Raw genomic sequence first — 27,681 nt, 5'->3', positions numbered from 1 at the left:
AGTGTAGTAATACTTATATATGTGTTTAGCCAGTCCTCAATCGATGAGTACCTACAGCACTCTCCTACCAAAAAAATATGCTACTGTGAGGCGTCTGATGTATATGAGAGGTTTCTCTCTCTGACATCCTTGGATATATATGATTAACAGTGGGCCGAAGAGTATGTACAGCTTAGCCTTCTTTGGCACAATTTGAAATATCCTTCCAGAATGGCTCCACCAACACTGTGTTATTGGGCTTGCTTCTGTACAACCATTCCAGCTTTGACTACTTCCATCTTTTTGTCACCTTGCTCAATTTGCTGGGTTTGAAAACAAATTTCAAAATTTTTTTAATTTGCATTCGAGAGTGACATCTTCAAGACCTTATTTCATAGCAGTGATAGACACAGGTGCCACTGAAAAGACTGAAATAGTTATTGGTGACTTTCTTCTCAGCTACCTCTCTCCCTTTACGTACCTCTTTTATTTTTCTACTTTATCTCCTTTTCTCTCTCTGAATGTCCCTACCTTCCTTCTCCTTTTTAACTTTCTCCCCTGCTTATGCCTGAAGTTCATCCATGACACTTATAAGCAGTGCTCAGCCCCATTGTCAGCATGTTGGTCCTATCAGGTAAAGGATGACCTCCTAGGTTAAATGTATCCTTTTTTAAGATATGTGATCTAGTTGAACTCAGTACTTAGTCAGTCAGTGCAGATCCCTACCCATCCACATCTGTGCAACCCCTCTCTATCATAAATCCTCAGGGGTTGGGAGTGGCACTCTATGTGCTGGTGGCCTGATTCTGGATATATTGACATGTTGTTATCAGAGGAGCTTTCAGGCTATCAGACACACTTCCATTTTGCTACATGAACAGATGAGCTCTTTTTCATGTCATATGCTTTGGATGTCATCCTTTTTACTGCTCCTCTGGTGTAGTTCTTCACTGGTAGTATATTGAAGCATCCTGATGTTCACCATTCATTCATTCTTTCATTGCTTTTTGGGAGACATGGAGCTTTTTAATTCTTCAGATACTGTAGCAGTCTATGTATAGTGAGACTCTAGACTTAATATCCCAACTTACACACAAGCAGGTTGAGTTCTCAAAGCATGGATGGCTCCATTTCCCCCTTACAGTTCTAGGAGTATCGCTGAGGGGTTGCAGGGACCTTTTAAAAATATTATTTCAAGTCCCAGTTCTGGTCATTCTTCCCAATATCATTCACCAAGAGCCAGTTAATATCCCCTCAATACCAGTGATTAGCACCCTACTATCAATTTAATCACTAGATTTTCCAAGATCAATTAGCCAATTGTCATCAACTAGCTTCTACAAAGAGGTATTTGCTGAAAAGATGAAGCAAGACCAATAGTACAAAAATGGCACCCTGAATTAGGGCACATACTACCCTCTATACTTCAGACCTTGGGAGAGTAGGTTCAAAAGTTCACTTTTGGGTAAAGCATACCCAATGGGCGAGTCACTCCTTTGTTTGGACGATATAGCACGTTGGCTACCAGACTGGATCCATTGCTGGTCCGGGTTAAGCAGGTTGCTCCACAGGGCTGGCTCCTTACCAGGCTTGGCCACTGAACCCCTGGTAGCTCTTCTGATGTTTCAAAGCTCACAAGGGCACAGCCTGGTCCATTTCATCTGTAATACTCATTCATTCAAGAGGAGGAAAGAAGAAACACAATAGGGGCAGGAGAAATGGCAGTGTCATATGTTCAAGGGCACATGTTGGGCCAGGTTTGAGTAGGGCACTGGTGCTGACTCTCTCTCCACCTAGAGGCTTATAGCAATTCTATGAGGGTCGGAAATTTGGTCAAAAAGAGTCCTCAGTATAGTATGCCAAGATTTCTAACTCCATTACTTGTCTAGTCATCATCAGTCTCTTTAGTTCCAGATTGGCACTAGTAGTATGTGTCTGGAGCAGCTTCAGAAAACATTATCCGATTCCAGATAATTCCCATTTGTTCCCTCTCCTTCCATGAAATGCATCTTTCCCAGAATTGGCTGGAGGGGGTAGGTTTCAATATTTCACATTGAGTTTTTATTAGGGAAATAATTAGACCCATGCAGGGAATGTGACAACTTAACCACAGGTTAGGTCCCAGGAAAAGAAATGCTATGAATGATGTGTTTAGAGAATTCAACCATACCACAAACATGTGGATATTTAGGCAGAGATACTGGTGCTAATTCAAGAAGGACTTGCCACCCTACTTTCTCCCACCATCAGTACTGGTTGAAAGCATTGGTTCTCAAAGTGTGGTCCAGGGACCCCAAAAGATCCTAGAGAATTCCTCAGGAGTTTGTGAGGTCAAATCTATTTCCATAATAATATTAAGATATTTTAATTTCTAAGATGGTAGATGTCGATAGATAGGACCCACATAAACAAAAGCCCCTGGGGGGATCTTCAATAAATTTTAAGAGTGCAAAAGGGATCCTGAGAGCAAAAAGTTAGAGAACCACTGCTTTATATACTCCTTGGCGGTACATTTCTCACAACTGCTAGTGATTACAGGCATCTGAACCAAGCCAGTGCACTTGAGTTGAGCAGCAAAAAAAAAAAAACCAAAAAAACAAAAAGGCAGCCTGAGTGGAGTCTCTGCCCTCAAGCCCCCTCTCCATCTCTTCTACTTCAGTCCAGGAACTGAGCTTCGGGAACACTTCTTTGGCAGGCTGCAACAAGCCCAGCTCATAGAGCAGTGCCATAAGGGATTAGCTTATGGCTCTTTGGCTCTAATTGGCCCCTTCCTCACACACAGCAACTTCCTCTGCCTACAGCAGGGCAGAACTCATAAAAATGGGAGGCATTCCTTTATACCTTTGAAAAGTTCAAAGGAACCTATTTCCCAATGAGATTTAGCATCTGAAGGCAATGAGATATTCTGAGAGAAGGGGCCAGCACCCTCAGGGCGCTGGGAAATAATTTTTGAAACAGTCAGGCAGGATGCAGATGGCTGCTGAGAACCTATAGATACTGGTACTCACTACACAGCTACTGCGTTTGCCCCTACTCCATCACCATTACCATACATATATATATATATATATATGTGTGTGTGTGTGTGTGTGTATGTGTGTGTGTGTGTGTGTGTGTGTGTGTGTGTAGTTTAGTTGGTTAAAGAAGGGTATGTGTGACGTTATATTTGTGGATTGGGACTCATTTTGCTTCTTTTTGTTCTCTAGACATAGGCTGTACCACTAACTCTTCGCTAGTCATTAACAAATGTGGGTCCTTCGTCACAAGGGGAATAGGGTGAAATAGTGTATTTTTGTCACCTTTAATACAGAAAAAAACTTTTCTTTCCCACCCCTCAAAGATTCATGACCTACTGATGGTGAGTTGGTTATGATAGCCTAGGTAAATGGCAGCATAAAAGATATTATATTTATGTCCATGCTTCATAAATTATTCTACCATCCTCTGCAAGTCCTTCAATTTATGATTAATTGAAGGATGTCTATGAAGGAAGAGAACAAGCATTTATTAAATGCCTACCGTGTGCCAGGCACTATGGTAAGCATTTTTTCAAATGATTATTATTCCCATTTTATCATTAAGGAAACTGAAGCATACAGAGGTTAAGTGACTTGCTCAGGGTCACACAGCTAGTAAGAATCTGAAGCCAGTCTTGAACTCAGCTTTTCCTGACTCCAGGCCCAGCTCTCTATCCATCACATCACTAGTTGCCTATGAATCCACTTTATGTGCAGTTGGAATGCGTATGTAATATGGGGGCTTGCCAATGAGCCCAATCCTTATAGAATGTTCTGATATTTTTCTTTCTGGGCAGTTGTACACATAAATGTGCAAATATTCCCTGCCTGGGGAACTGAACCAAATTTATAAAAATAAGAGCCATTCCCCAGCTGACAAATGGTCAAAGGATGAACAGGAAGTTTTCAGAAGAAGAAATCAAAGCCATCAATAGTCACATAAAAAATGCTGTAAATCACTACTGATTAGAGAAATGCAAATTAATGCTGTTCAGACATACCACCTCACACCAATCTGATGATTGGCTACCATGACAGAAAAGGAAAATAAAAAATACTGGAGGGGATGTAGAAAATTGGGTCACTAATGCACTGTTGGTGGACCTGTGAACTAGTCTAACCATGTTGCTGTTTTTCAGTTGTTTCCCAACTCTTCTATGCCCCTATTTGGGGTTTTCTTGGCAAAGATACTGGAGCGGTTTGCCATTTCCTTCTCTAGGTCATTTTACAGATGAGGGAACTGAGACAAACAGGGTTAAGTGACTTGCTCAAGGTCACATAGCTAGTAAGTATCTGAGGCCACATTTGAACTCAGGTCTTCCTGACTCTACGCCCAGTGCTCTATCCACTCTACCACCTAGCTTCCCAGTCTGACCATTCTGGAGAACAATTTGGAACTATGTCCAAAGGGCTATAAAACTGTGCATAACCTTTGACCCAGTAATGCTGCTACCAGGTCTATATCCCAAAGAGATCAAAGAAAAGGTAAAAGGACCTATTTGTACAAAGATTTTTATAACAGCCTTTTTTTTTTTGTAGTGGCAAAGAATTGCAACCTGAGGGGACGCCCATCAATTAGGGAAAGACTAAACAAGTTGTAGTATATGATTGTGATGGAATACTATGTGCTATATGAAATGATGAGCAGGTTGGTTTTAGAAAAACCTGGGAAGACTTATGTGAACTCATGCAAAATGAAGCGAGCAGAACCAGAACATTTTACAAAGTAACAGCAATATTATAACAATGATCAACTGTGACAGACTTAGCTACTCTGATCAAGACAATGATGAAAAATGTTATCCATCTCCATAGAGAACTGATGAACTCATAATGCATACTGAAGCATACTTTTTTGTTAAAAAATTCTTTTACATGTAATTGGAAAATATTTAAAAAAATAAATAAAACTATATTTTTAAAAATTCCCTGCCTGGTTTCAATATAACACGTGGAATTTTGGGGAACTGATTTCTGCCCATGAGTGACTGAGGGACTGGGGTGATAAGATGGCTAAAAAAATCTTAAGTTCTCAGGGAGTGCTGAGCCAGAACAGAATTTGCATATAAAAAGAAAAATGTGGATCTCTCAGTCTCTTTCCCTTTTTGGCAGGTGAAGGATGTGAGCTGTAGGTCCCTTGTTCTCATTATGATTCAATTCTGAGCCCAGTCCCCAGGTACTTTGTGTGTACAAAGGAAAAAGTGTTCCCTTTGATGGTGATGGCAATTTTTTATGTTCTTGCTAAACTGCTTTTCCAAAAGTTAATAGAGTTCTACTGGTTGATTGAATGTTGTTACTCAGTCATTTCAGTCATGTCCAGTTTTTTGTGACCCCATCTGGGGTTTTCTTGGCAAAGATAACTGTAGTGGTTTGCCATTTCCTTCTCTGGCTCATCTGATGGATGGGGAAACTGAGGCAAACAGGGTTAAGTGACTTGCTCAAAGTCACACAGCTAGTTAGTGTCTGAGGCCAGATTTGAAATATAAGGAAGTTCCTGACTCCAGGCCTGGCACTACATCCACTGCCCCACCCAGCTGCCCTGATTGGTTGATAATGGAAAGCAAAATGGATGGGGACTCAGGGGTTACAGTGTCAGAAACCTTAGCTCTTTAGGGTTATGCCTGATGCACTGACAGAAGTAGTTAGTCAACTTCTGAAGACCCAGTTTGTCATGCCAGGGAATTGGGGGACGTAGTTCCAGAGGGAGTGCTATGTACATGTCTGTTTAGTTGGGAATAGGGTTTCTAAGACTTAGGGTAACAGCTTTAGTTCTGTTTAGTTTAGCTGTGTTGTGGCCAGCCTCCATCTGTTTCTTAGCATTAAACTTGAGTAACTTTCACAAAGTAGACAAGGCAAGCTCTCATGATGTTAGTCTCCTAGCCAGCATTTCCAGGGTAACAGGTCGCTGCTACTCGTTCCCATTCCTTAAAAAATTACAAGAGGTGCAAATTACCCCACCAGCTACTAGAGGGGATGTTCATTTACTTTCTGGTAGAGGTTCCCTCTATCAAATGTTGAGGATGTTGCGATATTCTTGTCATGTTTTAAAGTTTGAGAGCATGTTCTGAAGAAGAGTTCTCTTTCTCCCATTCACTTTTTCTTCTAGTTTCTGCTACCAGGTGCTTAAGTTACATCTCTTTTCTTGGTAGCATAGCAGGCACCATTGATTAGCCACGGGATCGTTTGGTCATGGACTCTAAGAGATGCAAGAATCTACTATACCAAATAGTATTTCATATATATATATATGTACATATATATATATTTAAAAAAGTTTAATCAAAATTACCTATTTTAAACATAATTAAATGAACCAAACAGTACACAGCAAAGGAAAAAGCAAGCCAAATTTAAAAAAACCCCAACAACTTCTAAGTACAAAAGTATGCAGTTTCACTTCTTAACAGATAATTCAGGACTACATACCCATATCTCTATCTATTGATAGATCCCATGGAAATTTGTGATTAGATACATATCACATGGATATTTATGGATATATGTAGTTAGATAGACATCTACCTAGCTAGCTATAGATAGCTGTCTCTCCCCCTACATATTTTTTTCTGACCTTTTCACTGTTTTGGAGCCCTCTCTCCTTAAAGTCAAAGTGCCAATGTTTAAATTACACCTTAACATTACTTTACTACTTGTAGAGACATGTAATGGCACTGTTTCTGCCCCAGGTGTTTCTAATTTATTTCACTTGGCTATTCTCTGGGAAAATAATTGAGTTACTTGAAGGAACCAAATGGTTTTAAAACAGGACAATAATTTAGGAAGCTTTGGGCAGCAACAGAATAGGACAGAATAGGGTGGAGGCAAGACTGGGAATTTGGCTAGACAGAAGAGAAACTGGTAGGTATCAGCAGAGATCATGAGTCCAGACAAGCAAGGGGGTCCAGGAGCCAAGTAAGGCGAGATGAGGAACCTTGGCTAAGTGTTTGAGATCCAAGGCCTAGGATCCCAGGGAGAGGGTTTGGAAAATGAACTGAGTTCAAACAGTGTATTCACTACTCCTGTTCTTGCACTCTATACTTCAGCCAAACTGTTCTACATACTCTTCTATGACATTTTCCTGCCATCATATATTTACACATTTCCCCTCATTTCTGAAAGCAATTATACTCACATCTCTGATGTCTTTCAGTTGTGTTTGACTCTTCGTGACCCCATGGACATATTATCCATAGGGTTTTCTTGGCAAAGATATTGGAGTGGTCTGCCATTTCTTTCTCTGGTGTTGCCCCATTTTGCAGTTGAGGAACTGAGGCAAATAGGGATTAAGTGATTTGACCAGGGTCACACAGCTACTAAGAGTCTGCAGTAAAATTTGAACTCAGATCTTCCTGACTCCAGACCCAGCACTCTATCTGCTGTACCACCTAACTGACCACTCACATCTCTACTTGTCAAAGTTCTTCTCCTTCAGGGTGTAATTCACAGACCATCACATACCACGAAGCCTTCCTCGATTTTCCTCCAGGTGTGAATGATCCTTTCCTCTTTAAATCTTCTGTGCTATGTCATTTCAATTTTCTTATGCCCTAGAAATCAGGGGTGGGGAACCTGCGACCTCGAGGCCACTTATGACCCTCTAGGCCCTCAAATGCAGCCCTTTGACTGAATCCAAACTTCATTTGTTCTGTGAAGCTTGGATTCAATCCAAGGTTCACACTTGAGGACCTAGAGGGCCACATGTGGCCTCGGGGCCACAGGTTCCCCCCCTCCCCGCACTAGATCATCTAAAGTGTAATTTAAAAAAAAACATTTATCCCCCACCCCCATTAGATTTGTAAGATCTTTGAGGGCAGAAGATGAAGAATTTTTCATCTTTGTATCCATAGTACTTAATCATTGATGTTTGAATGTAAGTAAATCGATCACCTGTCAGTCAAAATTCCAGGTAAAAGGTCAGGGAGTGGTAGAGGACACTGCCAGCCAGAATAGAGTTTGCTAGTGAAGTAACATTCTTCTGAGACAGGTGTTCCTAACATGTGTCCCCGCCAGAGGCAGAACTGGTCTGATGCTAGGAAGGCCTGTCTGAGCATACAGCTGGAGACAGGTAGGGACAATTGTCTAAAACAGAGGAATCTTAAGGAGGAGCCAGGTGATTCTTAGCCAATCTATATTATAGAAACACAGGATTTGAGGGCTCAAAGGGACTTCAATAGCCATCTAGTCCAACCTATATCTACATTAATCCTCACTATGAAATGCCTATTAAGTGGCTGCATAGCCTCTGCATAAAGACCTCCAAGAAAGGGGAATCCATCACTTCTTACGGTAACTCATTTCTGCTTTTCAAATTAAGAAGCTTTTCCTGAAAACAAGTCCAAGTTGACCTCTTTGCAACTTTCTGGTTCTGCCCTATGGGGCCAAATGGAAAAAGTCTAATCTCTTCTCCAAATGACAGACCTTCATATCCTTGAAGACAGTTATCACATTATCATGTTCCTGTTTAGTTTTCTCTTCTACAAATTTAACATCCCTAATTCCTTTAATCTCTCTTCATCTGACATTGTATATGATTATTATTAATCCATGCCACCCCACTCGTTACCATCCTGATTGCCTTCCTTTGGACAGTCTCCAATTTATCAATGTCCTTCTTGAATCATGGTGTCTGGAACTGAACACAATACTATTGATCAGGTCTGATGAGGAAGAGTTGAACAGTTAAGCCTTGTAAGCTCTTTCCCTCAAAGTGCACCCCGAGATCACACTAACTTTTTTGACTACCATATTACGTCACATTGAACTTGCAATTTGCTAAAACCGATAGATCTTTAAAAAATTAAAAAAATTTTTTAGAATAACTGTTATCTATATACACCTCTTCGATTTTAACTTGAGTACTTGTACTTTTGGAATTCCCCATCATGCCCCCATATCAGGTGTTATTTATTGTCTTCCCCCATTAGATTTTAAGCTTCTTGAGAGCAGAAACTGTCTTCGTTTTGCATCCCCAGTGCTTAGCACAGGGCCTGGCACATAGTAAGCACTTAATAAGCAAATGTTTATTGGCTAATTGAAATTGATTTTTTGAACCCAGGTGTAAGACTTTACATTCATTTCCATTGAATGACATATTATTAGATTCAGCCTATTGCTTTAGCTTGTCAAGATCATGTTGGATCCTTATTCTATTATCCAGTGTGTCAGTTATCCCTCCTAGTGTTGTTTCATCTGACACTATCCTAAATGATATTAACTTATTAAATATCTCAACCATAAGTAAACAGATTTTGTTACACTCCCAACCCTGGGCCTCTCATGAGGCCAACTCATGTAATTTACTATTGCTCTTTGCAAGGAGAATAAGATTTGTAAGAAGTAGTCACGCTTTTTTCATAATTTTAAGAAGTGACCATTCATTTCTTCTTCCCCAAGGGGAAGGAGGTACTTCATAACTTCATAGTATTTTTCCTTTTCCTATGGTATAAAAAAGATGTGTGTGTGTGTGTGTGATACTTTGCATATCTGTTCCAGTTTGGTTAGAGATTCAAGGGAGAGAAATATTGCTCAGGTTCAGTGAACATGTTCACATATACAAAGAGTCTGTATTTCATCAGTATGGGGAACTCCTGCTGTGGAAACACCTGTCACTATTGTAGATTGGAAGATTTCAATTCAGAATGGTCAATGACTTAGTAAATAAATGCTAGAGAATTGCCTAAGGCATATTGAGGTTAAATGACTTCCCTTCCTGGTTAATAAATGGCAGAATTTGAACCCTCATCTTCCTGACTCCCACCCATCTGATATCTACTATATCAGACTATTTTATTCAATCAATCAATAAACATTTACTATTCCTACTATGTACAAGATTAAATTGAGACCCAGGAAGGTAATAAACAACGGCCACAGGTTTTGAATCCCAGGTTTCCGTTTCCAAAGTCAGTGTTTTTTTTTTTTTCCCACTGAATTTTCCTAGTTCTTTTCCAGGGCCAACCTTATCCATTAAAATTAGATAGCATTCAGGTTCATTTTGTTGTCCTTTATATATTTTTGTTGTCATTGTATATATTATTTTTAATGTATCCTACTTTGCATCAATTATTGTCTTCCTACAGTTCTCCGAATTATTAATATTTATTGTTTCTTACAATATAACCAACGCACATTTATTAAATGCCTACTATCTGCCAGGCATAATGGTAGGTGCTGGGGATATAAAGGCAAAACTGAAACAGTCTCTGACCTCAAGGTGTTTACGTTCTATCAGGAGAGACAACATCTGCACACATACTTTGTTGTTGTTGTTGTTCAATTGTGTCCCACTTTTCATGACTCCATTTTGGGGTTTTCCTGGCAAAGAAAATACTGGAGTGGTTTCCCATTTCCTTCTCTAGCTTATTTGACAGATGAGGAAACTGAGGAAAAGAGGGTTAAGTTACTTGCCCAGGATCACACAGCTAGTAAGCATCTGAGGCCAGATTTGAACTCAGGAAGATGAGTCTTCTTGACTGCAGGCCCAGCAATCTATCCACTGAGTCACCTGGCTGCTTTACACATGTAAACATATGTACTAAGTTAGAATATACAAAATATGTACAACATGAAGACAAGGCAGTTTTTAGAGGAGGCACTGTTGGGTGGGTTGAACCAACAAAAGCCTCATGTAAAAGATGGCATTTGAGCTGAATTTGAAAGGAAACTAGGAACTCTAAGAGATGGATGTGAAGAGGGAATACATTCTGGGGGCAGTGGGCGGTGTGGGACACAGCTATCTAAAGGCACCAAAATGGGAGATGGAATGTTGTGTGTAAAGAACAGAAAGAAATCCAGTTTGACTGGACTGAAGAGGTGTTAGCATAGAGCAACAATGACAGAACGTTAGTACTGAAAAGACAGTTTTTGTATTTCATGAGAAGGTTGGGGTCAGTAAAGGAACTCTGCAATTTACCTAAAGTAATTCAGCCTGCTCTCCTCCCCCTATTTAATTCTGTATTTAGTTTGTTGTCCATCTATACTACCTGTCCTAGAAAGACATACTATTGAAGCAGCTGAGTAGGGTAGGGGATAGAGAACTGGAATCAGGAAGACCTCAGTTCAGATTTGACCTTGGACACTTGCTTATGACTTTGGTCAAGCCACTTAACCTGTATTGACCTCATCTGTTAAACAAGAGGGTTAGATTAGATGGCTTTGGAGGTGTCTTCCAAAAACGAAGGCTTTGCAAATACACAGTTGTCACCTTTGGGGTAATGTAAGCCCAAGATCTAGAGGCATAGATTTGGACAGGAGGCCTATATCATCAGAGTAAGGGTACTTAACCTTTTTGTCTCATGGATCCCTTTGGCAGTCTGGTGAAGCCTATGGACACTTTTTTAGAATAAGATTTTTTTTAAATTAAAGAAAATACTGAATTTCTTCTAGAGGTTAGTGAAAATAAAAATGTAATTTCTTTTCCTATCAAATTCACAGATCCTTGCAGGTTTAGAGCTAGCTCATGTTTTGGTTATACCAAGTGTAGAGATTCCCATACAATATCAGCTTGATTTCTGGGCTTCCCCAAGAGGTGAACCCATTCTGGACCAACTCTTACCATTTTTTTCCAGCTCGCTAAGGTACTGTGAGCTCCTTTAAGGAAAGGTTCTTTGTATACTCAAAACTTTGCTTTGAGTTCTGATGGGGTTGTTGGAGAAAGAACCTCATTTAATATATGGCCCACTTCTATTATCTTATATAAGACTGTACATGGGAAAATAGAATGTGAAAAGGTTTTGTCCCGGAAGCTGATTTTCTTGGCTGATATTTATTATATGATTGTAACATTCTGAAAGAGGATATGAGAAATAGGAAGACAAAGTATACACTGTATATATTGTAGTTCTCAGTACTTAGTGTGGCCTCATCCCACTTTGTACTGTAATCTTTCAGCTAACAACTGTTTATTTTAGCTGAGGGCTGCTAACTATGTTTACTGTGTAGATTTATACTATTTCTGGTAAAGAGAAGTCCAGGAAGGTGGTCCTAGATGAAATAACAAGGAAAAGCCGCATGATTTAAAAAAAGGAAAAAACGTAGCTTTTCAATATGGAGTCATGATAAGTGTTCCTCGTCTGGGAACCCAGGATAAGGATATTCACTATTTCTCTTTTAACTTCCCATTTGACAGTTTTTTTCCTTAGAAAATGAGTAAATTTAAATGTGAAACATTATTAATGTTAACGGAGGCAGTGTGCTGGTTCATTGGGGCTCAACTTCTGTCACTTATTACCTATGTGACGATGGACAATTCACTTAGATTTTCTGGGTCTCAGTCTTGTCATCTGTAAAATGAGGATTGTAAAATGGACTAGACAGCTCAAAAATCTAAGATTCTAACTTGAATTTTTATTGATAATAAGCTTGGACAGAAATCAATGGTAGGATTCCTCTCATTTCATATATTGACTATAAATTCTATTTTCAGAGGGGCCCCTGGAGTGGTTGCAATTCTAACTCTGCCTTGCTATGTGGCAGCATGTGTGGGTTTGATTGGGGGTTTTAACTGTGATATCTTCTCTGTGATCAAATGTACACCCACTAGATAAAAAGGGACAGAAGCCAGGACTTATTTAGGCTTTACAAATGAGTTCAACCAAACAACCTCTTTAGTGTGGTATTTCCCTTTACAACTGAACTATTTCTGTTGCACACTTAAGAGCAGAAAAAAAATATTTTCTTGGAACTGTTCTAAATGCCCCTCTTGAAGAAGAAAGGTAAAATACGATGTAAAGTATTAGGAGAAAGGAGGCTGGGAGGGAGCTACAGGATAGTGGAGGGAACATGAGGACAGACGATAGAGATTCTATAATATGGACCTGACTAATATGGCACAGAAAAACCAGTGGGGACACTCTGAGTTTAAGATGCTGCGTTCAATCTTCTTAAAACAGTAAGAGCAGTGGACTGGAAGGCTAAATTATTCATGAGTCAAGAAATTGTCTCAGCCACCTTGGGGAAAACCATTTGAATGAAAGCTAATGTTTTAAAACGAGATAAGTTGTGTGTTTTCAGTCCGAGTCTCTGGGGCACAGTCAGGTTGATATCATTTCTTGATCTCCAGGCAATGTTCCCCCACTCTTGGTGGTCACATTCTGGCGTGATTCTATTACAGTCCATTGTCTACTGTGCAGCTGTCCCCTGTGCCTCTATTTGGCATTCAGAGCTAGGAGGAGATGAGGACAATTGAAGGGCTGGCAGATGTAGATTTCCAGAAAGGTTGAAATTGATTGGGAAAAGTGGAATGTCCTGAAGCAAAGTGATTTGGTTCATCCTTATTGAACGCCTACTATGTTTGAGGGATTATACTAAGTACCACAAAGAATATGAAGGCACATAAGGTGATCCCTGCTCTATGTTGTTGTTCAGTCATTTCAGCCAGGTTTGACTATTCATGACCCTATTTGGGGTTTTCTTGGCAAAGATACTGGGGTGGTTTCTTATTTTTTAATGCTTCAGCTCATTTGACAGATAAGGAAACTGAGGCAAACAGGATTAAGTGACTTGCCCAGGGTCACACAGCTAGTAAGTATCTGAAGCCAGATTTGAACTTAGGAAGATGAGTCTTCTTGACCCTGGGTCTGGAGCTCTATCCATTTTGCCTCCTATGCCCTATTGGGGAGATGACAAATACACAAATACTGATAATGTAAAGCCATCTTTGCTAAGTGTCATATGAGTGGTACTGATAAGTGTTATAGGAATTTAGAGAAGGGAAATATCTTTTCTAATTAGAACACTATAAAAAGGCTTTTTGGAAGAGGTTAGATTTGAACTGGGCCCTAAACTAGCATGTTGAGAGGAAGAGATGAGACTAGAAGAGGGAGGAGAGATGGGAGATTCCAACTGACTTCTTCTGCAGATGCAATAATAATAATAACACCAATAATATTTGTATAGTGCTTTAAAGTTTTCAAAGTGCTTTACATAGATTAACGCACTTGATCCTCAATGCAAGAAAGCACAAGGTATTTTAAGGGAATGCCAAACAGATCTGGCACACATCAGGTACTTAAGGAAAATTCAGGAATTGACTGACTGAATGCTACTGGGCTCAGTAGGAGATAAGATTGGAAAGGCAGTGTGGGTTTGAATATTGAGCTGGGGAGTTTGGATTTTATTTTTTAGGCAGTCAGGGGCAGGAGGCATTGAAGATTTTGCAGCAGAAAGGGAGCGCAATCCAAGAAGTGCTTTTGAACGATTCAACTAGAAGAGGGGTTCAAAATAACATGGGAGGGAGGATCTGGGACTGAGGAGACCAGTTAGGAGACAGTTGTAATAGTCCAGGTGAGAGGTAATAAGGGACTATTTCAAGGATAGCAATGGGAAGGGGAAAGAACTGATGAATTCAAGAAATAATAGTATTGTGAGAAAAGCATAAATAGTTCTTTGTGACTGGTTGTTGTGGTTCAGTGGATGATGATGATGATGATGCTGCTGCTGCTGCTGATAGCTAACATTTATATAGCACCTACTGTGTGCCAGGCATGTGCTAAATGGTTTACAATTCTTATTTCATTTCATCCTCACAACAACCCTGAGAGGAAAGTGCTATTATTATACTCATTTTACAGATGGAAGAATCGAAGCACATAGTGGTTACGTGACTTGCCCAGGGTGGAGAGAAGGCAGAGTTGAAGCGGACGTTGGGAAGAGGCACCTTTAAGGTTCCTCCCTGCTCTGATACTCTATGAATCTAAAATTGAACTTGTAGTCAACAACAGCTCCTGATTATTCACCACACTGAACACAAACTCCTCTTTTCAGGTAGCTTTCCAGGACCTCCACAAGCTGACTCTGCTCCATCTATCCAACCTTAGTTCCTATGCCTTAAAAAACAGCTCCTAGTATGTATAGTGTTTTGTATATATCGTGGGTGTTTGAGGTTCCATGAACTCACTGAACTCACTCATTACCCTCCTTTTCTTCCCTCATCCCACCTTGAATGCCCTTGAGTGGCAGTATGGCAGAATGGAGAAAGCAGACACCGTAGAGTCAGAGGACTGGAGTTCATATAATGCCTCTGGCCCTTACCATAGTCAAGTTATTATGCCTTTCTGCTCCTCAGTTTTCTTATCTGTAAAATGGAGGAACTAGACTAGGGGGTTTCTGAGGTGACTGCCATCTCTAGATCTAAGATTACATGATCTTTCTTCCCATAATAACAATTTATGGACTCTGTAGTAGATTAGGGGCAGCAGTGGGGTTGTCTAGTGGTTTGGATCTTCTCTAAGGTGTTTTCAGAACAGAAGTCTTGGACCTACCCTGCAAAGTACCCAAGCTCCCCTGTTAGTCTAGAAATGTTCCATCTCTTCAGTGGCCCTAGAGGCTGGAGCTCTAGCCTCAGGACTGGTCTGGCCTACGTAAGATTAAAGCCCCCAGGTTTGCCGGGTGAAATTAATGTAGGGGCTACTTTGTACTCATGCTAGTAAGTTTATCAATTCATTAGACCGTGCCTTTTCAGTTAGCAATCAAAGCAAACCCCCAAAAGTGCCCTCAGAGTCTGTATGACCTGGGATCAAGTCTGACATATATTGGCTTTGCATCCTGGGAAAGTCAATTAATCTCTCAGTATCTCCCTCAGGTAACTCTCTAACACTGTCGAGTTACAAAACCATTGTTGATCTGCAGTGGTTGAGGAAGTTCTGTCAAGGAGACTTTGCCCATACATACAAATGAATAGCAGGTCTGATCAAAACAAAACAAAAAGGTAAAAAACAAGGATCATAGATCAGAGCTGGAAGGAATCTCAGAGGACATCTAATCCAACCCTATCCTTTTACAGTTGAGGAAACTGAGGCCAATGGAGGTGGTATAAGTATAAGACAACAGTGTTGGTATGTGGACCTAGGGCTTCCAATCTGCTGCCTGTTATCCAGAAACACTCAGAGCACTGTCTGAAGCTGGTCACAGCGTCTTCATCAGCCAGAGAAGATGATGTAGTATAGCGTATAGTATAAAATGTGGTCAATATGATGTAGTGGAGAAAACACTAGAACAGGATCAGAAGACAGGGATTCTAGGCAAATCATTTAACCTTTCTAGGCCACAGTTTAATTTATTCAATTCAATAAACATTTAAGTGACTTATCGATAAAGGGCACCCTACATATTATACTTGGAATATTAGATGCCATTCAGAGCCCTTTCTTTATTCCTTTTATGGGATGAGCACCTTCAGCTTAAAGTGGCTTTTTGTCTTGTATATGACTACTCTAAAGGTGCAAAGTCAAGAATTTATACTTTGGGAGTGTATATATGTGGGGAGGGGAGTGTCCTTATCCCAATACCCAGTTGTACTAATGAGTCAGGTCCTCAGAGGGCTGGCTATCTATAGCTCCCCTTTTGGCTTCTAAGGTCCCCATTAGGGGCAATGGGGTTCCCTCTAACCTTATCAGCTTGAGCATAATTGCCAATTACAGTTATTACCTACTTTATGTCATTGACTTACTCAAGGGTTAACACTCCAATATCATTTAACCAATTGACAGCAATTAGCTTTTACAAAGGGGATAGCTACTAAGAAGATATAGAACAGAAGCAGAAACACATTCCCCTCTTCTTCTCCACCCCCCACTTAAATCAGGAGCACACTCTTCTCTATATCACCTTGGTCCATGGGCTCAAACTTAAACGGTTGCTACAAAGCATTTAGCCCACCAAGTTCACTTGAGTATAGCACAGCTGATGAAGTATTTCCAGAAAATGGTATCTGGGTCAGATTCACTATGAGGCTAGATCCCACAGGTTAACTCTCCCTGGGCTCACCTGTTGACAGACTCTGAAATGGATTCCACTTTCTGGACTTCTGGCAGCTTGGACTCTCAACCTTTCGAAGCTCATAAGGTTACAGCTGTCTCCAGCACTCCTTTAGGCAAGAGCAGAAAAGAATCCATACAACCGAGAGAGAAGCAATGGAAAGGCTATGCCTGGGTGAGAAAAGGTCCATGGCCCCACCCCCACCTGGAGGCCCACAGCATTTCATCCTCCTCACTGGAACAGCCAGGGGGGAAAGGGGAATCACTTCGTCTGGTTCAGTTCCAGCTCGGCAACCAACCAGCCCTTTCTTCATCATGTGTTAAGCATACAGGAATCATCCTTAAACTAATTGCACATACTCTGAAGTCCATGTGGAAGATTGTATTTGGCAGAGCATGACTCATGTGCTTGTAAGGACTCAGCTTCCATTGACCTATATCTCCTGCTATAAAAGAATCCTTTTCCATTCTAGAATAATAAAGCTAGAATCATAGATCTAGACTTTGAAGGGCTCTCAAGGGTCACCTGGTCTACCTCACTCATTTTACAGATAAAGAAGCTGAGACCCAGCAAGATGAAGTGACTTGTAGCCCACGCAGGTATTGAGCATAAGTAGAAGGATTTGAACCCAACTTCTGTGATACCAGAGTCAATATTCTGGTACCATACTGTCTTGAGCTGCAGGAACTTTGGGAAAAGGAGATAGGAGAATGAGGGCAGTTCAGGTGAGAGAGTCTTCTGATCAACAAGAAATCCTTGGCATTGACAATGTTCTCCTGAGTGACAGGTTTCTAAGGCCTTCTGCTCTAGCTCCCAGTCAATGAATGACAGGCTTATTATCAAACTTCCCTATTTATTGTATTTCCAATTCAATTGCAGCCGAAAATTGAAGCCAGGGTTCCTTTCTGAACTTCATTATCTACCATCACACAAACATGCCTTGTTTTAGCTTTAAGCAATAAAGACAGCTTCCAAACACCCTTGAATCACCCATTGGATGAAGACAATATCTGCAGAGTTCCTGGAATGACAAGGGCACTGAAGCAGATAGGACAAGAAATCAGAAACCTGACACGTTGAGTCTCAGATCGAGCCTATCTGAGAACTGCACTTGAATGACTGAAAGGCGGCAGAGGTTCTGATAACTATTGCTAAGTGTTACACTGTAGCGTGAGGGAATTGGAGGGTCTGGGAGTTCTTCTGTAAAGGAATTTAGACTTGAATGCCCAATCAACTAATTCCCAGGGGCTGTTTGGCATATTCTATTTCTCTAAGTATTTCTTGGTTAGAAAGAGAAGTGTTCTATGACCAAAGCTTCAACCCTTTGGTTTTATTCCTTCATTTCTAACTTCTCATGTGACTTGGAGTTTTAGTCTTGGTGCTTTTTGCTTTTCAGTATGTAAAGTAGCCATTAGAATAACCACTTAAATTACCGTGGTGAACTTAGAATTAAATGGAGAGCTCACCCACTAAGCCAATTTTGTTCTTAAGTAATTTTTACAAAGAGGCAGGGTGCTGGAGTGCATAGAGGACTGGGCTGAAAGTCAGTAACTGTTCGATACCTGGGCAGCTCCTTAATGTCCATATAGTTAAGGTAACTCTTTAGGGCTTACCTGCTCAGTTATAAAGGGCTGCAATCTGCATTGGTGGAGAGAAGTTCCCTAAGGCTTGGGAAATTAAAGAACTGAATGACTTTTATGAGCTCACTTTTCTGAAAAAAGACAAAATTCTTCTGTTGGTATGCATAGGTATGTACGTGCATATATATGCATATATGTACGCATACACATATATACATATATTTACATGTAAATATATACATATACACATATAGACAGATAAATTGAGCCAATCATTATCTGAGATTACAATTTCTTTTGGTTTCTGGCATGCTTGGATAGTTTAATTTATTAATGAAAAAGCATCTAAGAAAGACATAAATTAAATACTAAGAATCCTAGAGTTGAATTTATCTGGCGCACTAATTGGCTGTGTAATTATGGAGGGGTCACTTAATCTCTTTATGGAAGAGGGTATATTCTTCCCTTCCCCTCACTAGGGGGTTTTAAGGAAGTTTATGTCGGTTTGAACTATTTATTTAGCATCTAGCAAAGGGCCTTAATTTGTACCATGTCAGTGATGTTACGTCCTGAATGATAAGAGTGATATCTTTTTGGTCAGCAGTTGAAGTCTAACTGGGTATAAAATGATGAAAGATTTTCTAAAGCCCCACCATCCTTCCTCCCTACATCCCAACCCAAAACCAGAGGTTCACGAGTAGAAAGATGTCTCTGAAGTCTCTTTGGGTTCTCACATTCTATGAGTCTATTGACCTGATAAAGTTATTTTCTGAAGTCTTGGTGGAACCAGTTTTCGGAATAGAATCTAATTAACCCTGTATGGTTGAGGACAAGATAAGGCGTTTGAGATTAATGGAGTAATAAATGCTCAGGGAAATGTTAGCTTTTTTATAGTTCATGGTATGGAATCCCCCCTGCCCTGGGGAAAGCAATAAAATGAACAGCCCCATGCTGTATACTGTTGTTTCCTGCAGGGGAGACAAATGTCCAAGCCAAGGGCAGCTCCTAAGCTGAGCTTCATAGAAAGGAGCTATGTCTAGAGCACAGATGGTGAGAGAAAATGCTGCTCTTTTAATTCAGCAGAAATGAGAGATTGCAGAAGTAGATGGGGTTGTCATGCTTGGCAAACAGGCACAGGATGACAGTCTAGAAGGGACTTCTGTGGTCATCTAGTCCAACCCCTTCATCTTACAGAAGAGGCAACTGAGACCCTTGGAGGCTAATCGACTTGTTCAAGGCCAAACTGGTAGTAAGTGTCAGAGATGGGATTTGAACTCATACATAGCCTGACTTTGGAGTTAATGCTGTTGATTTTACTGTGCCATTGTGCAGAGGGGAAACTTTGACTTTATTATAGCAGAATAGGTCAGTATTTGGTAAGTAAAGTCTTAAATTCAGATAATTAGCCCATTGAGTCTAGTTTATATTTTGTACAGCATTTGGTATGCTTGGGTGCCCAGTAAAGGGATCAACACTTGCTGACTGCCTCAGGCCCTTTGTGTGTTAGAGTCTGAGTCAATAATGTACCTGGGCCAGGGGGCCCATAGAAGGACCATAGATATAGAGCCAGAAGGGATCCTAGAGGTCACCTAGTCTGTTCCCTCATTTTACAGGTGAGGAAACTGAGGCCCAGAGAGGCTAAGTGATTTGTCTATGGTCATACAAATAGTAAATCAGAGATGAGATTTGAACTCAGGTCCTGTCACTACAGATTCAGCGTTTTCCCCTCTGTGGATAGGGAAGAGAAGAATCGAATTGGAAAAACAAATGTCCATTTCTAGCTATGCCCTAGAAGCAGGGAACACAAGACATTCTCACCAGGTTTCTGTACATGTGGAGTCATTTTCCTCCTGCTTTTCTTCCTGCTTCAGTTGACCGAGGTGGATTGAGAAGCAGTGGTAAGAGTGTTGAACTTGAGACTTAGTTTCAGATCCCACCTCCAAAGACTTACTAGCTTTGTGGCCCCTCCCCTCCCCTCCTCTCTCCTCTCTTCCCCTCTCCTCTCCTTTCCTCTCTCTCCCCCTTCAAATTTACTTACCTTCAGATATGTTGTTTCCCCCAGTAGACTATAAGCTTCTCGAGGGGAGGAACAATTTTCACTTTTATCTCTATATCTTTAGTGGCTGGCACATGGTAGGTGTTTGAAAACGCTTACTGAATTGAAACCTTTTATTATACTTAAAAATTCCAGCAATCTATGATTAATGCACTGTTGGCTTGCATTTTCATACTGAGGAATGCCATTTCCTACCGTGTGTTAATCTTTATGTGTTTAAATGGAAGGACTAATGAATGACCAGGTGCCTTCAGATCATCCAGAAACCACAGGAAATTAACTATGTGGCATTGGTAATCCAGATTCCATTACCTGTTTCACAAAGACTTTTAGCAACAAATGCCAAAGGCACAACCATATGCATAGGAAGACTTAACATTAGAGTTAAAAATAAGCTTTGTTGGGGCCTTAAAGAGCAGATTGCAAGTATTAATTATGATTAACTCTCAGTGGTCTCTACCCATAGAGGAGACATGTGGTCCATATCATCCAAAATATACAATAATCTCCAAACTGTATATGTTGAGCTTCAGAGTGCATTTGTAGCATGACTTTTTTTTCCTTTCTGAAATTATTTCTTTTCTTAAATTAGCATTAAATTTTAGCATTATTTAGGCTAAGAGAAACTGATTTTAGAAGCAATTTCCTTGCTTAATTATTATGTATTCGGTTTAAGGGAGGAAACTGGTGTGATAGAGAGCTTGTCTCTAAGTCAGGTAGGCCTGGATTCAACATACATCCTGTGTTTGTGACTAGGCATGTCATGTAATCTCCCCAATCCCCAAGGCAATTCTCAAGATTATAAATTGCTCACATGAATTGGTAAAGAATAGAGAGTGCCCTATGCTGAAGAGATCACAGATGCTGTAGAAAAGTTCAATCTAATATAAAGATTAGTTAGCATGCTCTATATAGGTACTATAGCCAATCTATCAATCAATCAACATTTATTAAGCACCTACTATGTGCCAGGCACTGTGCTAAGTGCTGGAGATACAAAAAGAGGCAAAAGATAGACCCTGGCCTGAAGGAGCTTACAATCTAATGGAGTGGTAGGCGCCAGAGTTGGGAGTAAATAAAAGGAAAAAGGAACAGGAATTGTGCCCTTTTAAAGAGGTTGATCAAGACACTTTTTTGTCCTTTGGGTCAGGGGGAACTGATTAAAGGGCAATGAGAGAATTGTGGTGATGGGGGATGGGGGATGAACTTCCTTTAACCTGTCATCTACTGAAAACTGGAGAAGGACCAAGGGTCATTGGTTAATTTACTCATTAGGCAATGTGTAAATGTGTGTTTGGGTGTGTGAGGGTGGGTGCCATAGCATTGGCTACTCTTGGCCAAAGAGATTCCACATATGTACAGTCTTTGGTCCAGAAAGTGTCGACTAGGGAAGCATATCTGAGATTCACAGTTTGCCTCTGAGAATGTACACAGGGGATCATCTCCATTTGACATGAGCTAACTAAAGACACACAGGGACAGACATAGCTGACAGGCTCAAATCCCAGCTGAGCAACCTGGTTAGCAATTAGGATCTCAGGCAGCACATGGCATTAATATCCTGATTTACATATGATGCTAGATAAGGAACCCAAGTACTGCCAAAGGATTAGAGGAAAGCTGCTAATTCCACTGCTCTTTGTGCCTCTTCTGAGCAAGAAATTAAGCCCCTTCAAGTGTTGAGCTTTGTAAAGCCTTGTTTCTGCAGGCAGAAGGAACTTAAATATATGGTACCAAATGCCAGGGAAACAACTTGAATCTGAACAGAGTCGTAAATTGGAAACAGTCTTGCAGCGGAGCATGGCTAATTACATCACTCTGGGAAGTTATTGATGTTCCCACAAATCATCCAGATGACTACAATAAAGAGTAGATGGCAGAATTTTCAGAGGTGGCTCCTGATGCTGTGGGTAGCAATGCTATAAATTTTTCTTTACGGCTTCTACTGCTTCTATATTCATAAATGGAAAGAATTCAGGAAGTGCTGATGGGTGATAAGCAGTCTAGAATAGATCAATGGGCTTTCCTCCATAGAAAACTCCCCACCACCACCACCGCCACCATCACCATCGTGCCAGAATTTATGTGCTTTTGAGAAGAGGTGCTTGCATGAGGTAAGAGTTTTAAAGGGGTGGGTAGAGAGGATGGTAGATGGCAAAAAAAGATTGTGAGGTGTTTTAAGAGGAATAGATCGTGTTCCCAAGTGATTGGGTAAGGAATAGCAGTGGTGACAATGTGGGGATGGAATATCTAATTCAGCATCCTTGTTTGACAGATAAAGAACTGAGGGCCAGAGATGTTAAGTGACTAGCACAAAATCATATAGGTAATAAGGAATAGGGTAGAATTGGAGCCCAGCCCTTCTAACTACAAGTCATGTGCCACTCCTACAACCCCGTGATGATTCAGTTATCAGGGATGACAGACCAGTCACTTCCCTACTCTACTTGAAACACACAATAAATTCTCTATGTCCCATAGGCACCTGGGAAAATGCCTGACTTCCTTTGGCTTGTTCCTCAGATCTCTTCTCCCCTCTCACTTTGGGAATCGCTGCTCTAGGCCATGTTTTCTTAGTCTTCTGATGAGTATATAAATCTGAATTTAAAGCTAGGCTAAGGACATTAAGGTTATATTTTTGCTACTAGAGCCCTGAGAGTAGCTCAGACCTATTGGCTTGATTTTTATTCTCTTTCCACTTTTTCCTTCTTATCTCTCCCTCCCTCCCTAATCATTGCTCTGAAGCTGGCTTACAACTTTCCTCCCTGGGCTAGAGCAATTGTATCCTAAAAAGCAGATGTTCAGCCAGTCATTGATAAAACAAAACAAAACAAAACAACTTCCTCCTTCTCTCTCTCCCTTCCTCCCTGCCCTTCCCCCCATAGTTTCCTGAGCTCCAGCTGACAAGATGGAAGGCTTCTAGAATAATAATAATAATAAGATATTTCCTATGTGCAGGCCCTGTACTAAGTGCTTCACAATTATTATCTTATTTGATCCTTACAACAGCTCTAGGAGGTAGGTGCTATTATAATCCCCATTCTGTGGGTGAGGAAACTGAGGCAAATAGAGGTTAAGGTTAGGAAATGTGTATATGCGTGTTTGGGTGTATAAGGGTGGGTGCAGCAGCACTGGTTACTCTTGGGCTAAAGAGATTCCATTTGTTGAAGAGGCTTGCCCAGGATTACACAACTAAGTGTCTGAGGCTGGATTTGAACTTAGGCCTGGCTCTCTATCCACTGCACCACCTAGTTGCCTAGAGAGGAGTACAAAGTCTCCTTTCATTTAATGAGGTTCTTAACTATTAGCCAGGGATCTAATCTATGCCATGGCTTCAAAGAGGTAGGGCCCATAGAACCAATTCTGAGGGAGAACAATGAGTTCTTCTAGTTGCCTTTGGGCAGTTCTGCTATGTAGATTGCTGAAGGTCTCAATTGTAATACTGTTCTAATCTGTGGGTTCTATCACCTCTGGACCAATAATTGAGTAGTAACCTCCTGCTCCAATCACTGAGTAGTAGGCAACTCTATAATGTTTCCTAGAATCCAGTTTGCATGGTTTGTTAGCAGTATCTGTGTTAAATAAATTGCTATGATGGTACCCCAGAACACAAAATAGCTATATATTCAAGGCCCAAAAATGTCATTGCAGACTAGATCTCACTCTGTCAAAACTTCAGTGGATTCCTGCAGTGCTAATGAAGGGAGCCTTGATCCTAAAACACCTTCAACAGAGACAAATCCCCTAAAATTTAGCCTGTGGGTTCCATCACCTCTGGATCCTCACAGATTTAGGTTCAAATCATTGGGAATTTTCAATGGTAATTTGCCTACCTTGGCTTGCTTGCCCTTTTCCAGTTTGGAAAGTGGGAATTAGTTACTTGATATCTCAGGTCTAATTGTTCACCATGCTAACAAATCTAGGTAAGAAGTAACATTGACACAGCAAAACATTTAATTTGTGCAGAAGTGAATAGCAAAGCAATGATGATATCAGTATACATTCCCAAATAAGTTTAATTTTATCCTCTTTCCCCCAGAACAATCTGGATATAGGATACTCCAAAATACTTGTGCTCCATTAGGGCCAAGCATAGGAAATATCCCCTTGTAGCCTGAGTAAGGACTAGGAAACTCCAGCATGAACTGTTTTGGCACCATTACTTGGGAAAAGCTTCTGTCAATATCTACCGTCCGATGTTTGTTGCTTTCCTGGCCACTCCCAGCCTGCCCTGAAGCTGTAGACTTCCATCTTGGCCACAGGCAACGTTTGTCCTTCTCATCTCCATGGCAGAAACTAGTCACTGCCATGTCTTCAAAATAGGTCGGCCTTGCAGGTCTCCCTCCATGATGATTCCTGCCAAATAACCCCTTTATTCCTACATCTTCTTGATGGGTAAAAAACCTCATTCCCAGACATTTCACTGAGATGAGGGAGGGGTCAGAACTTGGCTTTTAGTGACCTTGGGTGAAAAACACCTTTCTCTCTGCTCCCCAAATGCAAAATGAACCCCTCTCCCTCACTGATGAAAGGAGAAACAGGGAGCTATCCACAGGGCACCCAGGGAGCCACGAGCTATATTCTCCTCCTAGTTAAATTAGTACAGATACATAATCCCTGTACAGTTATATAGTACTCTTGACCTGCATCCTCCCCATGTACATTATTTGGCACCAACTTCCTATTGGCAAAGGGGCTGGTCCTTTATTGTAGCCCACTTCCCTAATTTCCCATTGTATCTGCTCCCTAATTCACCAGTGAGTCTGATTAAACCTCTATGGGCAGCAGGCTGTTGTCCATTTGTACTTGAAATAGAACCCAAGTAACATTCTCCGAGCAGACCTCCACCGGCAGCCCACTTCAAAGCCAAGAACTCCAACTTATGGATAGGTTAATTCACAGTCAGTCCTCTTCTGGTCACCATTGCTCTGTGGGTATAAAACTTCACCCAAGTCTTCTAGGGTAGTAATAGCGTCACATGAAGGGCTTGTTCAGATCTATAAAAAACAACAGGGATGAATGTGTGAGGCAGTGAGGTGGTACAGTGGATAGAGTGCTGGCCTTTGAGTTGGGAATATCTGAGTTCAAATCCTGCTGCAGACGCTTAGTAGCTCTCTGGGCAAATCTCTTAACTTCTCTTGGCCTCAGTCACCTCATCTGTAAAAAAGGGATAATGACAGCCCCTTCCAGGGTTGTTCAAATGAAGCGAGGCTCAATGAAATCACGTATGTAAACTTCTTCGTGAATGTCAAAGTCCTATGTCATATAAATATTATTTATAATAAATCCCATTTTGTTATCACTATTGATATGATATATTATTAATTTTATTGTTATTATATAACATTAATACACAACATATTATATATTTCTATATATTGATAACATACTATTATAATATTTATAATATAGAACAATTTATACTATTGTATATTATTAATATTATTGCTGATAAATAGCCAAACCCCTTAGAGCTCTGCCCAGATTTTTATCACAGGGAACTCCAAAGAGCTCCAGGGTCCCTCAGGCCAAATTATTCTTTTTTCTCTCATAGGGGAGGAGAGAAGAGACCATAAAAGGTCAGGCCATGCTCAGAGGAGCCATCACTTACCTTGTGCATGGACAGACCTTACCCGTAGACAGACACTCCCACAGGCTCACTCCACTCTGCATCTGCTGCTATGTCTGGTTTCCACTCCATGAAACTAGATACCAGGGTCAGCTCATGTCCTCTAATCTAATCACGATTCTACTAACTCAAGCCTTGATTGACACCACCTCCCTTGGCCTCCTCTCCCCTCTGATTGGAGGGCTGGAGTACCAAACTCCTCCCAATGCCTTCCTTAATAGAGGTCTTTAAAAAGACCTCCCCTCTCCATCTGTTGCCGTCTGGTTTTTTTTTTTTTCCAACTCCATGGAACAAGATATCCTTTTCTGTGTGTTGTATCCTTGAGATACAACAACAACTTGAGAGCAGGAACTGTCTTTCTTTTTATCAATTGTATCCTCAGTGCTTTGCACGTAATAGGAGCTTAATCGATGTTTATTGGATTGGATTAGAAAGGAAGCTGAGAAAATTTTTTACTGAGAAGGCAGGAAGAATAATAGTAATAGCCAACATTTATGTAGCACTTTAAAGTATGCAAAGGACTTTATAAGTATTGATCTTCACAGCACTGTGAGGTAGGGGTTATTATTCCCATTTTATGGATGGGGAAGCTGAGGCTGAGGGAAATTAAGTGACTTGCCTAGGGTCATACAGTTAGTAAATGTCTGAAACCAGATTCTAACTCAGATCTTCCTGCTTCTAGGGCCAGTGCTCTATCCATTTAGCCACCAAACTGCCATTAAGAAAAGCTCTGCTACTTTTTGTCCTCTGACAAGGTTTTGGACTCAGAGTAAAAGGTGCTGTCAGGGGGTGGGGTCCTTTATACAAAACAATCCTGGGAGAAATTTAGAAGGCTAGAGCCACATCCGCAAAGTGATGGTGAAAAGCACATTTTCAGATATATGACCCTTACCTTTTTGGATACCTCCCCCAAAGCAGAGAATACCTGGCAGGGCAGTTGCATTTCACCTCTAAAATAATGTCTCTTGCTGGCTTGGTTTTCCTCCATGAGAATGGCCTCTGGTTGTTGGGTGGAGGAAGCTCTGACATTGTTCTATAAAGATAGAGCATTTATAAAGCCCTTGTGGTGTCCCAGGAGCTGTGTTAAGTGCTAGAGATACAAGCAAACAATATGGTCTGTGTTCTCAAGGAATTACATCTGAAGGGAGGAAGACAACCCATAAGGAGAACCAGAAAAGAGAAGAGGAGAGGAGAAGGTATCCATGGAAGTAGGGAGCGGAGACAAGGGGTTGGTACTGGCTTGGAGGTGAAGCGAGTTAAGCTAGGAGTGAACATGGCTGAGGCCCCTCATGAAATGATTTTGCTCTGTAGATGAGGTGATTCCTATGATTCCAGAGGTTATGGAAGGGCTGTCATAGATGTCTGGAGTTTGGGAGTGTTCTGAACAAGAAGGCATTGAGGAGATGGAACATATGGCATTCTGCCTTTATCTGAAACAAGTGTAGGCTGACCTTTGGGCCTCTGGGTAGTTCAATCCTGTTGAGCAGGGTTTTTAATAAAGAAAAATAGCCTCTTCAAAATATGACCTTTGTAGGGAGTATGGAAACTGTGTTGGCATGGTTTCTCTGCCCTGAGGGTGCCTGGGGAAAAGTTTTTGTGTGAGAACTTTCAGTTAATTCTCCTGGAAAAGCATTTTCATTTTTCATTGGGTTTTGTTTCAACCAT

The sequence above is a fragment of the Trichosurus vulpecula genome, chromosome 4 (genome assembly GCF_011100635.1).
Source record: "Trichosurus vulpecula isolate mTriVul1 chromosome 4, mTriVul1.pri, whole genome shotgun sequence".
Taxonomy (NCBI): Eukaryota; Metazoa; Chordata; class Mammalia; order Diprotodontia; family Phalangeridae; genus Trichosurus; species Trichosurus vulpecula.
Note: the sequence above shows the minus strand (reverse complement) of the source record.